Source organism: Chiloscyllium plagiosum, unplaced genomic scaffold, assembly GCF_037043375.1.
Source record: "Chiloscyllium plagiosum isolate Xiang-an unplaced genomic scaffold, Cpla_swu_hap1 HiC_scaffold_25, whole genome shotgun sequence".
NCBI classification, from domain to species: Eukaryota; Metazoa; Chordata; class Chondrichthyes; order Orectolobiformes; family Hemiscylliidae; genus Chiloscyllium; species Chiloscyllium plagiosum.
Window position 1 is genome coordinate 10,295,885 of NW_028270163.1, and position 17,060 is coordinate 10,312,944.

The following is a 17,060-nucleotide window of genomic DNA, read 5'->3' on the forward strand; positions in this document are numbered from 1 at the left end:
GTGTCTGTCTAAATGTTTCTTAAACTTTGCTCCTGTATCTGCTTCTACCACCTCGCCTGTCAATGTTTTCCAGGCACCTACCATCCTCTGTGTGAAAAACGTTCCTTGCATATCTTCTCTAACTCCACCTCTCACCCCTCAGGATTTAACCTTTCTACCCTGGGGGATAAAATACTGACTATCCACCCTAACCATGTCTCATAATTTTAGACACTTCTATCAGGTAGTCCCTTAGCTTCTGACACTCTAGAATCATAGGGCCGCACAACAAGGAAAAAGACCCTTCGGTCCAACCAGTGCACACCTATCATGTTCCCAGGCAAAACAAGTCCCACTTGCCTGCATTTGGCCCATGTCCCTCCAAACCTTCCTTGTTCATGTACTTATCCAAATGTTTTTTAAACTTTCTAACAATTCATCACTTCCTCTGGCAATGACCCAACCTCATATGTTTCAATGAAAAAAGTCCCAGTCTATCCAGCCTTATTTTTAATAACTCAAACCCTCTAGTCCTGCAATATCCTGGTAAATCTTTACTGAACTGTCTCCAATTTAATAATATCCTTCCTACAGCAGGGTAATTAAACTGCACACAGTACTCCAGGAAAGGCCTCACCAACATCCTGTACAACCTCAACATGACATCCCAATCCCTATACTCAAAAGTTCAAACAAAGAAGGCAAGCCTGCTAAATATCTTCTTAATTACCCTGTCTACCTAGAACATAGAACAATACAGCGCTGAACTGTGAACTATTCTCAGCTCGTCCCCCTATACTATCCCATCATCATCCATGTGCTTATCTAAGGATTGTTTATATCTCCCTAAAGTGGCTGAGTTGACTACATTAGAAGGTAGGGCATTCCATGCCCTTGCCACTCTCTGTGTAAAGAACCTGCCTCTGACATCGGTCTTAAATCTTATCACCCCTCAATTTGTAGTTATGCCCCCTTGCACACACTGACGTCATCATCCTAGAAAAAAGACTTTCACTGTTTACCCTATCTAATCCTCTGATCATTTTGTATGTCTCTATCAAATCCCCTCTTAGACTTCTTCTTGGCAATGAGAACAGATTCAAGTCGCTCAGCCTTTCCTCATAAGATCCTTCCTCCATACCAGGCAACATCCTGGTAAATCATCTCTGCACTTTTTCCAATGCTTCCACATCCTTCCCGAAATATGGCGGCCAGAACTGTACACAATATTCCAAGTGTGGCCACACTAGCGTTTTGTATGGTTGCAGAATGATATTATGGCTCCAGAACTGAATCCCACTACGAATGAAACCTAACATATCGTATGCCTTCTTAACAGCACTATCCACCTGGGTGGCAACTTTCAGGGATCTATGTATATAAACTCCAAGATCCCTCTGCACATCCAAGAATCTTTCCATTGACCCAGTACTCTGCCTTCCTGTTATTCTTCCCAAAGTGCATCACCTCACATTTAGTTGCATTGAACTCCATTTGCCATCTCTCAGCCCAATTCTGCAGTTTATCCAAGTCCCCCTGCAACCTGTAACCTTCTTCCACACTGTCCACTACTCCACCGATCTTCGTGTCATCTGCAAATTTACTAATCCATCTACCTATGCCTGCGTCTAAGTCAGTTATAAAAATGACAAACAGCAGTGGTCCCAAAACAGACCCTTGAGTCACACCACTAGTAACCAGACTCCAGGCTGAATATTTTCCATCAGCCACCACTCGTTGCCTTCTTTCAGAAAGCCAGTTTCTAATACAAACTGCTAAATCACTCTCAATTCCATGCCTCTGCATTTTCTCCAACAGCCTACCATGTGGAACCTTATCAAAGGCTTCACTGAAGCCCACGTATACCACGTCAACTGCCCTACCCTCATCTACATGCTTGGTCACCTTCTCAAAAAACTCAATGAGGTTTGTGAGACATAACCTGCCCTTGACGAAACCATGTTGACGATCTGAAATCAAATTGTTGACTGCTAGGTGATTATAAATTGTATCTCTTATAATCCTTTCCAAAACCTTTCTTACAACAGAAGTAAGGCTCACTGGTCTATAATTACCTGGGTCATCTCTACTGCCCTTCTTGAACAAGGGCACATTTGCAATCCTCCAGTCCTCTGTTACCAAACCTGTATACAATGACGACTCAAAGATCAAAGCCAAAGGCTCTGCTATCTCCTCCCTCGCTTCCCAGAGAATCCTCGGATAAATCCTATCCAGCCCAGGGGACTTGTTTACTTTCACTCCTTCTAGAATTGATAACGCCTGTTCGTAACTAACCTCGATCCTTTCTAGTCTAAAATCTCGTACCTCATTCTTCTCCTCTACAATATTCTCCTTTTCCTGAGTGAAAACCGATGAGAAATGTTCGTTTGACACCTCTCCGATCTCCACAGAGTCCACACTCAACTTCCCACTTCTGTCTTTGACTGGCCTTATTTCTACCCTAATCATCCTTTTATTCCTCACATACCTATAGAAAGCTTTAGGGTTCTCCTTTATTCTGTTTGCTAACGAATGCTCGTGTCCTCTCTTTGCTCTTCTTAACTCTCTCCTTAAATCCTTCCTAGCTGATCTGTAACTGTTGTGGTTCTGTTCGCCGAGCTGGAAGTTTTTGTTGCAAACGTTTCGTCCCCTGGCTAGGCGACATCATCAGTGCTTGGGAGCCTCCTGCGAATCGCTTCTTTGATGTTTCCTCCAGTGTTTATAGTGGTCTGTCCCTGCCGCTTCCGGTTGTCAGTTTCAGCTGTCCGCTGTAGTGGTTGGTATATTGGGTCCAGGTCGATGTGTTTGTTGATGGAGTTTGTGGATGAATGCCATGCCTCTAGGAATTCCCTGGCTGTTCTCTGTCTGGCTTGCCCTATGATAGTAGTGTTGTCCCAGTCGAATTCATGTTGCTTATTGTCTGCGTGTGTGGCTACTAAGGAATACCATGCAAGGACTGCACAAAACACTATATAGGACAAACAGGAAATCAGCTAACAATCCGCATACATGAACATCAACTAGCCACGAAACGACACGACCAGCTATCCTTAGTAGCCACACACGCAGACAACAAGCAACATGAATTCGACTGGGACAACACTACTATCATAGGGCAAGCCAGACAGAGAACAGCCAGGGAATTCCTAGAGGCATGGCATTCATCTACAAACTCCATCAACAAACACATCGACCTGGACCCAATATACCAACCACTACAGCGGACAGCTGAAACTGACAACCGGAAGCGGCAGGGACAGACCACTATAAACACCGGAGGAAACATCAAAGAAGCGCTTCGCAGGAGGCTCCCAAGCACTGATGATGTCGCCTGGCCAGGGGACGAAACGTTTGCAACAAAAACTTCCAGCTCGGCGAACAGAACCACAACAACGAGCACCCGAGCTGCAAATCTTCGCACAAACTTTGATCTGTAACTCTCCATCGCCTCATCTGTACCATCAAGTCTCATCAACACATAAGCCTCCTTCTTCTCCGTAACAAGAGATGCAATTTCTGTAGTAAACCACGGTTCCCTTACCTTATCACTTCCTCCCTGCCTGACAGAGACATACCTATCAAGGACACGCAATATCTGTTCCTTAAACCAGCTCCACATTTCCATTGCCTGCATCCTGCTACCCCATTCTATGCATCCTAATTCTTGCCTAATCGCATTATAATTGCCCTTTGCCCCATCGATAACTCTTGACCTGTGGCATGCACTTATCCCTTCCCATCGCTAAACTAAATGTAACTGAATTATGGTCACTCTCTCCAAAGTGCTCACCTACAACTAAATCAAACACCTGGCCTGGTTCATTACCAAGCGCAGATCCACTGTGGCCTCCCTTCTTGTCGGCCCTTCGACATACTGTGTCAGGAAACCCTCCTGTACACATTGGACAAAAACTGATCCATCCAACCTACTGGAGTTATAGCATTTCCAGTCAATGTTGGGGAAGTCAAAGTCCCCCATAATGACCACCCTGTTCCTTTCACTCCTACCCAAAATAATGTTGCTAATCCTCTCTTCCACCTCCCTGGAACTCTGCGGAGGCCTATAAAAATCTCTAAGCAGTGTAACCTCTCCTCTCCTGTTTCTAACCTCCGCCCACACTACCTCAGTAGATGAGTCCTCATCAAAAGTTCTCTCAGCCACCGTGACACTATCCTTGACTAATAAGGCCACACCTCCCCCTCTTTTACCGCCTTGTCTGTTCTTAATGAAAGATCTAAAGCCTGGAACATGCAACATCCATTCCTGACCCTGCTCTATCCATGTCTCTGAAATGGCCACAACATCAAACTCCCAGGTACCTATCCATGGTGCAAGCTCACCTACCTTATTTCAGATACTTCTGGTGCTGAGGTAAACACACTTCAAACCACTTCGCCATCTGCCATCACATTCTGTGACCCTGAAGTCCTGTCCCTGTCCTTCCTACTCTCATCCTCCTGTGCACTGCAGCTACAGCTCCAGTTCCCATCCCCCTGCTGAGCTAGTTTAAACCCACCCGAATAGCACCAGCAAATTTCCCACCCAGGATATTAGTACCCCTGGTTCAAGTAAAGATCGTCCTGTTCGTACAAGTCCCACCTTCCCCAGAGTGAGCCCCAATTATCCAAGAACCTGAAATCCTCCCCCCGCACCCATCCTTGCAGCCACAAGTTCAGCCGATATCTCTCCCTATTCCTTGCTTCGCTATCACGTGGCACGGGTAACAAACCAGAGATAACAACTCTGTTTGTTCTAGCTCTCAGCTTCCACCCTAGCTCCCTGAAATCCTGCCTTATATCCCTATCTCTCTTTCTACCTATGTCATTGGTACCTACATGGACCTGTGAAGCAAATTTCAAAGAATTATGTACCTGAAGCCATCGATCTATCTACAGTGCCATCCAGGGACTACCGTTAATTGTAAATATCCTGTCCTTGTTTGTTTTATTAAATGCAACACCTTGTATTATCCAAATTAAACTCCATCTGCCACTCCTCAGTCTGTTGACTCAATTGATCAAGATCACTTTGTAATCTTACATAGCCCTCTTCACTGTCCAATACACCACCAATTTTGGTGTCTTCAATAAATTTACTAACTATGCCTCCTAAATTCTCATCCAAACTGTTTGTATAAATGATGAACAAAGGTGGTCCTGTGGAACATGGCTGGGTCACAGGCCTCCAGCACCACCGTCTCCTACTGTCAAGCCAAGTTTGTATCCAATTGACAAGCTCACCCTGAATCCCATGTGATCTAACTTTACTGATTAGTCTACCATGCGGAACCTTCCAAGGGTTTCTTAAAGTCAATGTAAACAATGAATACCACTCTGCCCTCATCAATCTTTTGGCTGCTTCCTCAATAAACTTAGTCAAATTTGTGAGACACACCTTCCCTTATACAAAACCATGCTGATTATCCCTAATCTGTCCTTGCCTCTCCAAATGCATATAAATCCTATCTTTCAGAATCACTTCCAACAACTTACCCACCACTGATATCGTGTCACAGATTCACAGTTCCCAGGCTGCCCCTTACAGCTTTTTGTAAATAAAGGCACAACATTAGCCACCCTGCGGTTATAGATGATACAAATATTTCTGCTAGGTCTTCGTAATTTCCTCCCTAACGCCCCACAACATCCTGGGATACACTTGATCAGGTCCCAGAGATTTATCCACCGTTACGTTTTCTAAAACTTCCAGCACTCCCTCTTCTGTAATATGAACTGTTTTCAAAAAATCAATATTTATTTCCCTGAGTTCTCTAACTCCATTTTTTTCCATAGTAAAAAAACTGATGAGGAATATTCATTTAATATCTCTCCCGCCACCTGATCTTCAACACATAGATGAGCTTGTTGATTTTTAAGGGGCCCTATTCTCCAATTGCTCTTTTGCAATGAACATACTTGTAGAATCTCTTTGGATTGTCCTTTTCTGCCAAAGCTATCTCATATCCCCTATTTGCCCTCCTGTTTTCCTTCTAAAGAATGCCCCATACTCGTTATACTCTTCAAAAGATTCACTTGATCCCAGTTGTCTATATCTAAGATATGATTCTTTCTTATTCTTGACTAGAACCTCAATATCATTATTCATCAATTATTCCCTTCTCTTACCAGCCTCACCCTTCACTCTAACAGGAACATAATGCCTCTGAATTCATTATCACATATTTGAAAGCCTCCCACATGTCAGTCAGTGAAAATGATCTAAATTTGTCCAACCTCTTATAGTTAATATGCTCCAAACCAGGCAACATCCTGGTAAACCTTTTTTACACCCTTTCTATAAAGCCTCCACATTCTTTGTATAATGTGACTACCAGAACTACCAATACTCCAAATGTGGCCTAACTAAAGTTTTTATGGCTTGCCAACTTTCATAATCAGTGGCCTGACAAATAAAGGCATGCCTTCTTTACCACCTTATCCACGTGTTGCCACTTCCAGGGAAATATGGACTTGCACCCCAAGATCTCACTGTATATCAATGCTCCTAAGGGTCCAACCATTTACTGTATACTTTCCTCTTGCATCTGACCTCCCAAACTGCATCACCTCACATTTGTTCAGATCAAACACCATCTGTCACTTCACCACCCAACTTTCCAAATGATCTATGTCATGCTGTACCCTTTCACAACCTTGCTCCTATCCTTGCTCCTTCAATTTTCATGTCTGTGAATTTAATAATCAGACCACCTACATTTTCAGCCAAATCATTTATACATATTACTAAAGAGATTGCAGCGCTAATCCTTGTGGAACACCTCTCTCTTCCATGACCAAGCCAATTTTGTATCTAACTTATCAATGCATCATGCATCCCACATGACATGATCTTCTGGACCAGCCAATCATGACGGAACTTGACATAGATCTCATCAAGCATGGGGGGATAACCTACCTTAATGTTTTTTGAGACATCCAACACTTCTTCCTTAATATTGACATGCCCCAGAATATCAAAAGATCACTCCCAAATCTTACCAACATCCATGTCCTTCTTCTTGGTGAATGCCAATGTGAAGCAATCATTATGGACCTTACCCACTTCCTCTGGATCCATGCATAAATTCTCTTTGTCCTTGAGAGGACCTACCTTTTTTCCCTGCTACACTCTGTTACATTTGTTCCTAAAATCCATGTAAGTGCCTTGGGATTCTCCTTAATCTTACTTGTCAAGACATTTCATGGTCCCTTTTAGCTCTCCTAATTCCTTGTGTAAGTTTACACTTATTTAGCAATTTTTGAGAAGATTTGTAGCTCAGGTTTCTTAAGATGAATGATGTCATTTCCGGTTCTTTTTTTCTCAAGGCAAGTTCGATAGGATCTAAATAGATGTGTTTATTGATGGAGGTCTGGTTAGAAATGCCATGCCTCTAAGAATTCTCGTGTGTCTTTGTTTCGCCTGTCCTAGGATATGTGTGTTGTCCCAGGCAAAGTGGTGTTCTTCTTTGTCTATATGTATGAAACAATGATAATGGGTCACATCTTTTGGTAGCTAGTTGGTGTTCATGTATCCTGGTGGCAAGTTTCCTGCTAGCTTGTCTGATGTAGTGTCTTTTACAGTTCTTGCAGGGTATATTTTAAATGGCGTTAGTTTTGCTGGTAGTATCTATTGGAATCTTTAGGTTCATTAGTTGCTGTTTAAGTGTGTTGGTAGGTTTGTGGACTACCATGATGTCAAGGAGTCTAAGTAGTCTGGAAGTCTTTGATGTAAGGTAATGCAGCTATAGTTTTTGGTTGCATTATGTCTGCTTGTTTGGGTTTGTTTCTGAGCAATTGGCGAATTGTGTTTATTGGGTACCTGTTTTTCTTGAAAATAATTTATAGATATTCTTCTGCTTTTTGTAGTTCTTGGGTGCTGCAGTGTGATGTAGCTCATTGAAATAATGTCTTAATGCAGCTCTGTCTGTGGGTGTTGGGATGATTGCCTCATAAGTGAAGTATTTGGTCCATGTGTGTTATTCCCCTGTAGACGATGGTTTGAAGCTCTCCGTTAACTGTACGTTTAACTGTTACATCTAGGAATGGAAGTCTGCTGTTGTTCTCCTCCTTTGTGAATTTTATGCCAGTTAGGATATTGTTGATGGTGTTGTCTTTGCTGATGAGGTTGGTACTGCATGGTGTTTGTGGAGTTCTTTGGCGAGTCTGTATGTTGGTGTAGCAGTTCAGGAGATTATAGGTCTGAGGAGGGGGGGCCCTGGTTTGTGTATTTTTGGTAATCCACAGATGCATGGTGTGTTAGATCCATCTGGTTTCATATTTTGGAAGTCTGTCCTGTTAATTCTCCTGATTTTTTAAGTGCTGTTAAAAAGGATGACATTCTGTTTAATAGCTGTGGGGTCAGGTCTATTGCCACTTGCTTTCCTATTTCCTTTATTTTTTAACAATTCACTGATGGGATGAGGGCATTGCTGACTAGGCCAGCATTTATTGGCCACCCCCAGTTATCCAGAGGGCAATTAAGTGTCAACCACATTGCTGTGGGTTTGGAGTCACATACAAGCCAGACCATGTAAGGATGGCAGATTTCCTTCCCTAAAGGACATTAGTGAACCAAATGGGTTTTTTTTTCTGACAATCAACAATGGATTCAGGTCATCATCAAACTCTTAATTCCAGATTCTTATTGAATTCAAATTCCATGATCTGCCATAGATGCCTTGAGGGTCTTGTCTGTTTTCTGTTTTCCAAACCTTACATATGTTTTTTTCCTTTTTGACTAAACTTCAATATCTCTTGTCATCTGCCATGCACCTGCCCACTTACACATCTTGTCCAAGCCCCTCAGATGCATCTCAGCATTCTCCTCACACCTCATCCACCCACTTTGTGTTATCTGCAAATGTATTTTGTGAATAGTTAGAATGCACAATGGCAACTTTTGGGAGAAAAATGATTTCATCGCTCAAAGTATGAAGATGGTTTTGTTTGAATATATCCCAACAGTACATTCACAGTACAGATCATACAATGTATGTTGGAAGCCTAACAGAGCTTTCATCCCTCTTCAATTAGCAGAGAAAGATTTGTCATGAACAACAGCCTACATTATGTTTGTGCGTTTTGTTACATTGGGTTTTGTATTTTGTTTCGATAAAATGGGCAGTGGGCTGGAAAGATTTCTTTAGACCTTTAAATTATAAATAAGACAGTTTTGAAAGTCAAATAATTTGTGCTTTTAATAATAGCAAAAAAAAGTGGGGATAGACATCTCACATTCCACATCAGTCTGGCAGTGTAGATGCATTTAAACTGCTCTCGTTTCCATGCAGTTATATGTGCAGATAAGTTGCTTTTTGACTGCGTTTACAAATGCTGGTAGATACAAACCATTCAATTCTACTGGTGCTTTTTTTTTGTTATAAAAATCAAATATAAAGCATTTCATGCCAATTCTAATTCTGTGCACAATGTATAGTGCTGTACAATCATGTGTGATATTTAAATATCTATTTAACTGTAGTGTATTTGAAAAAATTAGTGTTGTAATTTTATTAAATGAATTAGTTGAATTGACTGAAGAAGCATTGAAGGGTTACTTGAATTGCTCAGTTGGTGTCTGTAGAGCTCTTCCACTTGCACGGCTTGCAGCTTCTGAACTCTGGGTGATGCAGCTTCTGAACTTTGGTTGGGGTTAGCTAAGGGCCTTGTCTGTTTTCCAAACTTTACATGTGTGTTTTTTTCCTTTTTGACTAAACTTCAATATCTCTTGTCATCTGCCATGCACCTGCCCACTCACACATCTTGTCCAAGCCCCTCAGATGCATCTCAACATCCTCCTCACAGCTTCATGAATAGGCGTGTAGAGTACAAGAACAAGGTGGTTATGCAAAACCTGTTGAACCTTAGTTGGAGAATTGTGTACAGTTCTGATACCACACTATAAGAAATGGATGTGAAACATAGCAGAAAAAGTTTGGGAGAATGATTCCATGAGTGAGAAACTTTAGCTATAAATAAATTGGAATTTGGGACAGTTTTCCTGGGAGACACTTTGGCTAAGAGGCACTCTGATTGAAGTTGTCAAAACTATGAAGGGGTGGATAGGTAGGTAGAAACTGTTCTTGCTTGTAAAAAGATTGAAAATGAGAGAGCAGATTTGAAGTGATGTGCAAACATTGCAAATGTGATGTGAGAAAATGCTTTCCATACGATAGCTTCAGGCTTGGAATGCACTGACTGGAAGTAAAGTGCAGACAGAGTCAACAGAGACATTCAATAACCACTTCTACTGAAATTACCCCAAACCCTTGCACGTCAGGTTAAGGAAGAATGGAACTAATGTTGGCATGCACTATAAAATGTTGTCAAGCACTATAGGTGCTAGCTGTCACACTACACATGACCCCACTACACTATACTCACATATTCTACACTCACATAGACCCTTTCTCATACACATGCTCTCTCACACACACCTTCTCACAGGCTTATACACTGTCACACTCACACGCCTACTCTACCAAGCACACACACTCACATGCACTCACACGCGGTCTCCCTTAAAGGCATATACACACACACACACACACGTCTATGGGGTGAATTTGCATTTGCAGAATTGTATTTGCAGATATGTTCTATTGTTGCTCAAAAAGCACACAATCTGCAGGCAGTCAATCCATATAATATTTTACAAATTCCTACTTCACACACCTTTAATACATTGTCTGAGCTGAGATGTCACTTTTTTTTAATATAAAACCTTAAGCTATCTTGAGAATGTGATACAATAGTAGTTCTGGATTTACATCTTAATGAACCAAAACCTGCAACCCTTTTTAAAAGATGAAAGACTTAACAGCAATACTGTGATCTTCTGCTATAACTTCAGTATCTTATGATCCTGCTCCACTAGTTATCTGATGACAGAGCAGCACTCTGAAAGCCAGTACTTCTAAATAAACCCGTTGGACTATAACCTGGTGTGGTGTGATTTTTAACAGTAGAACTAGGTACTGCTTTATTAATGAGAAAATTCAGTCAGCATTCCCATTCCAATAATACATCCTAGAAAGTGACTACTGACAGTAACTGAGAACAGGATTGGCCTGTTCAAGATATTGTTTGTGGGTTCACATGAATAACATCTGTTGAATTCAAATAGAACCTGTGGACAAAGCCCATCCAAAACAAAAATCAATGCTAGGCGATTATGGAAGGTTTGGGGGCTGGGGGAAGAGGAGAGAGAAACTGACAAAAAGAGAGGGAGAAGTGGAGGAAAGGAAAAGTACCTTTACTGTAGCCTCATGGGTTCTGGTCAATGCAAATGTAATGTATTTACAGCTCTGTAACTGCACTATTAAATACATGAGCTAAACCAAATTTGGTTACAATGTTATATTTTGTTTCCCTTTTCCATGTTATTTTTCTTCTTATGCACCTCCAGTTTAATATTACAGAACTACTTTCTAACAGCTCTGTACTTTCATTCTTTCTTCGTGCCTCTTGGGCATTAATACAAATGTGAAATAATTTCTCTATTTAACCAGAATGAAACCGACATCATGTGAATATGTACAAAAGTTATCAGAGTCATAGAGATGTTAAGCATAGAAACAGACCCTTCGGTCCAACTCATCCATGCCAATCAGATATCCTAACCCAATCTAGTCCCATTTGCCAGCATTTGGCCCATATCCCCGCAAACCCTTCCTATTCATATAACTAACCAGATGTCTTTTAAATGTTGTAATTGTACCAGCTTCCATCACTTCGTCTGGCAGTTCATTCCATACACACACCACCCTCTGTGTGAAACAGTTGCCCCTTAGGTCCCTTTTATCTCTTTCCCGTCTCATCCTAAACCTATCCCCTCTAGTTCTGGACTCCCCCACCCCAGGGAAAAGACCTTGTCTACTTATCCTTTCCATACCCCTCATAATTTTATAAACCTATAGAAGGTCACCCCTCAGCCTCAGATGCTCCAGGGAAAACAGCCCCAACCTGTTCAGCCTCTCCCTTTAGCTTAAATCCTCCAACCTTGGAATCATCCTGGGAAGTATTTTCTGAAACCTTTCAAGTTCCATAACATCCTTCCGATAAGACGACCAGATTTGCATGCAATATTCCAAATGTGGCCTAACCAACATCCTGTACAGCCACAACATGACCTCCCAACTCCAAGACTCAATGCTCTAACCTATAAAGCATACCAAACAACTTCTTCACTATCCTATCTACCTGCATGTCAAGGTCTTTTTGTTCCGAGGACCTTACCATTAAGTGTATAGTCCTGTTCTGATTTGCTTTCCCGTAATGCAGCACCTTACATTTACCTGAATTAAACTCCATCTGCCACTCCTCGATCCATTGGCCCATCTGATCAAGATCCTGTTGTATTCTGAAGTAACTTTCTTTGCTGTCCACTACACCTCCAATTTTGGTGTCACCTGCAAAGTTACTAACTATATCTTCTACGTTCACATCCAAATCAATTATATAAATGATGAAAAGTAGTGGACCCAGCACTGATCCTTGTGGCACACCATCAGTTATAGGACCCCAGACTGAAAAGCAACCTGCATCATCACCCTCTGTCTTCTACCATCGAGCCAGTTCTTTATCCAAATGGCTAGTTCTCCATGTATTCCATGAAACCTAACCTTGCTAACCAGTCTATCATGAGGAACATTTTAGACTGCCTTACTGATGTCCAGATAGAGAAGGTCCACTGCTCTGCCATCAATCCTCTTTTACTTCTTTAAAAAACTCAATCGAGTTCATGAGACATGATTTCCCACACATAAAACCATGTTGACTATCCCTAATCAGTCCTTACTTTTCCAAATGCAATCCTGTCCCTCAGAATTCCCACCAACAACTTGCCCAGCACTGGTGTCAGGCTCACCGGTCTATAGTTCCCTGGCTTTTCCTTACCAGCTTTCTTAAATAGTGGCACCATGTTAGCCAATCTCCAGTCTGCCAGTACCTCACCTGTGACTATCAATGGTACAATATCTCAGCAAGGGACCCAGCAATACTTGCCTAGCTTCCCACAGAGGTCTATGATACACCTGATCAGGTCCTGGGGATTTACCCATTTTTGTGTGTTAAGACATCCAGCACCACCTCCTCTGTAATATGGACATTCTTCAAGATGTCACCATCTATTTCCCACATTCTGTATCTACCACATCCTTCTTCACAGTAAAAACACTGATGCAAAATACTTGTTTCGTATTCCCCATCTCCTGCGGTTCCACACATAGACTGCCTTGCTGATCTTTGAGGGGCCCTATTCTCTCCCTCGTTACCCTTTTGTCCTTAATATATTTATAAAAACCCTTTTGGATTCTCCTTAACCCTATTTGCCAAAGCTATCTGATGGCCCCTTTTTGCCCTCCTGATTTCCCTCTTAAGTATACTCCCACTACCTTTATACTCTAAGAACTTACTCGATCTTTGCTGTCTATACCTGACATATGCTTCCTTCTTTTACTTAACCAAAATTTCAATTTCTCTCGTCATCCACCATTCCCTGCAGCTACCAGCCTTTCCTTTCACCCAGCAGGAACATAGTGCCTCTGGACTCGTTATCACTTTCTTGAAGACTTCCCATTTACCAGTCATCTCTAATTGCAAACATCTGTCCTCAGTGGTTAGCACTGCTGCATCACAGCATCAGGGTCCTAGGTTCAATCCCATCCTCAGGTGACTGCCTGTGTGGAGTTTGCACATTCTCCCTGTGTCTGCGTGGGTTTCCTCCGGGTGCTCCGGTTTCCTCCCACAGTCCAAAGATGTGCAGGCCAGGTGAATTGGCCATGTTAAATTGCCCATAGTGTTGGGTGCATTAGTCAGAGGCGGGTGGGTTGCTCTTCAGAGGGTCAGTGTGGACTTGTTGGGCTGAAGGGCCTGTTTCCACACTGTAGGGAATCTAATCTAAACTAAAAAAAATCTGTCCCTCATCAACTTTTGAAAGTTCTTGCCTGATACTGCCAAAATTAGCCTTCCTCCAATTTAAAACTGAAACTTTTAGATCCAGTCTATCCTTTGCCATCACTATTTTAAAACTAATAGAATTATGGTCACTGGCCCCAAAGTGCTCCCCCACTGACACCTCAGTCACCTGCCCTGCCTTATTTCTCAAGGCTAGGTCAAGTTTTGCACCTTCTCCAATAGGTACATCCACATACTGAATCAGAATTTTTTTTTGTACACACTTAATTCTTCTCCATCTAAACCCATAACACTATGGCAGTCCCAGTCTATGTTTAGAAAGTTAAAATTCCCTACCATAACCACCCTATTATTCTTACAGATAACGGAAATCTCCTTACAAATTTGCTTCTCAATTTCCCACTGACAATGACAGGGTCTATAATACAATCCCAAGACGGTACTCATCCCTTCTTTATTTCTCAGTTCCACCCAAATAACCTCCCTGATATATTCCCAGGAATATCCCTCCAAAATACAGCAGTAATGCTATCCTTTATCAAAAATGCCACTTCCCCTCCTCTCTCGTCCCCTTCCTATAGCATTTGTATCCTGACACATTACTGCCAGTCCTGTTCGTCCCTGAGCCACATCTCTGTAATTGGTACGATATCCCAATCCCATGTTCCTAACCACGCCCTGAATTCATCTGCCTTCCATGTTAGGCCACTTGCATTGAAGTAAATGCAGTTTGTCAGTCCTGCCTTGCTCTCTGTTTTGTTCCTGTCTGCCTTGACCATTTGATTAATTCCCTTTTCCAACTGTATCAGTCTAAGATTGATCTCTTTCCTCACTATCTGTCTGGGTCTCACCACACCACCACTTCCCCCCCTCAGTAGTTTAAATCCTCCTGAGCAGCTCTAGCAAATCTCCAAGACAGTAGATTTGACCCCCTCCCAATTCAGGTACAATCCATCCTCCTTGTACAGGTCACTTCTACCCCAGAAGAGATTCCAATGATCCAAAAAATGTGAACTGTTCTCACCTGCACCAGCTCCTCAGCCATGCATGCTCTCTGCTCCTATTCCTACCCTCGCTAGTTTGTAGCATTGGGACTAATCCAGATATTACTACCCTTGAGGACCTCCTTTTAAAATTCCTGCCTAGCTTACTACATTCTCCCTTCAGAATCTCATCCTTTTCCCTTCCTATGTTGTTAGTTCCAATGTGTACAATGACCTCTTGCTGGTCCCTCTCCCTTTTGAGAACATTCGGCACCCTCTCTTGAGATATCCTTGATCCTGGCACCAGGGAGACAACAACCATTCTGATCTTTTCGCTGCTGGCCACAGAAATGTGTGTCTGTGCCTCTGACTAGAGAGCTCCCTATCACAATCAATTGCTTGGAACACAATGTACCACTCATTACATTACAGCCCGTCTCAACACCAGAAACTTGGCTGTAGATGCCGTATTCCCCTGAGAGTCCATCACCCCCTACATTTTCCAAAGCAGCAAATATTTGAAATGAGGGAGCTGCCTTGTCGTGCCAGTTGGTGAAACTATGCCTGCATATATAGTTGTTTCCATTAGTTTTCTGTGTGTAGAGCAGCAAGCACCGTTTTCATACTGACAAAGTCCTTATGTGGACCATCAGCAATTTAGAATTAAAATATGCCATAAGCTCTCAAGAGACAATTCAAATCAGAATCTGAAAATGATATTATTTATAACTCATTGCATCCCAAACAATCACTTTAAAATTTGATTTGTGTCAAGATCATAATAAGAAAACAAATCAAAATCTGCAGGTGTTATCCTGAACTGTAGAGTGGATATACTAGTAGGTTTGAAATTGATGTAGAGATACTTTATAGTTTAAACTCTCAACATCTTTCTTCCTTTAAAACACTTAAAACCCCCAACCTCCGAATAAGCTTTTGACCACAGATCCTGCTATCACCTTGAGACTCAATGATTAACTGATAAAGCTCCTGTGAAGCACTTATATTTTTGTAATTTAACTCCATTTTTTTTTACCCTGGTGGCTAGAGAGATGGATTATCTAGCTAGTTTACTTTTAAACAATACTGTAACTGCACTGTCATCTTCTGTTGTTGCATGACCATGAGCCATCCCACTTTCAAACAATAGTTTGGTGGCACAGAACTTTGAGACTATTTTTCCCAAAAGAATCATTTGAACAAACTAAGAACTACCTTGGAAAAGTAACTGGAGTCATAGCAGATGAATGCATGGCTGGAGATCTTGCATGAAGGGGGGCTTTAGATTCCAGAGACATTGAGACTGTTTCTGGAGAAGCTGAGAACTGTACAAGCTGGACAGGTTACACGTGAACAGGAACAGGAGCAACACTTAGTAGCAACAGTATTTACCATCTAGGAGGTCCACTACAGAGATTCACCAAGGCTCCTGAAACAGCAGCTTCTAAACTCAATCACTACCATCTAGAAGGACAAGGGCAGTAGATACATATGAATTCACCATTTGCAAATTCCCCTGTAAACCACACAACTAATTTGGCAAATATTTCACCGTTCCTTTACTGTCACTAGATCAAAATCCTAGCACTGCCTCCCTGAAACCATTGTGGGTATTCCTACAATAAATGGACTGCAGTGGTTCAAAGCTGCAGCTCACCATCAACTTCTCAAAGCAAAACTAGGGACAGGGAGTAAATGCTAACTCAACCAGTGATGCCCACATCTCACGGATGCATAAAACGCAGGTAGAAAACATGGAGTTGCAGTGCTGAAAATTTTAGCTCACAATTGGAAAGCCACAAGGACCAAAACATAAGTGATGATTCTAAATTTCAGCTATTGTAGGATTGTGAGCCAACATAGGTCAGAGCTCAGAACTGATAGATAAGCAGGACTTGCATGGATAAGAGACATTTGGATGAACTGTAGTTTATGGAGTATGAAATAATCTGAAGATGGAAATAGAGGAGGATTTCAGCAATAGACAGTAGGGCAAAAGCAGTGCGTTTGAAGCAGGAAGGTTCACTGTTATTTCTATAAGTCTTGGATGCCAAAATGCAATGCTTAAAATTGCAAACGATGTCCTACCAGGACAATTGAAGGTCGGTCATGAAATTACAGAATAAAACAAACAAAAATGTGAGGCAGGACAAAAAAATACATATAATATGGACTAATGTA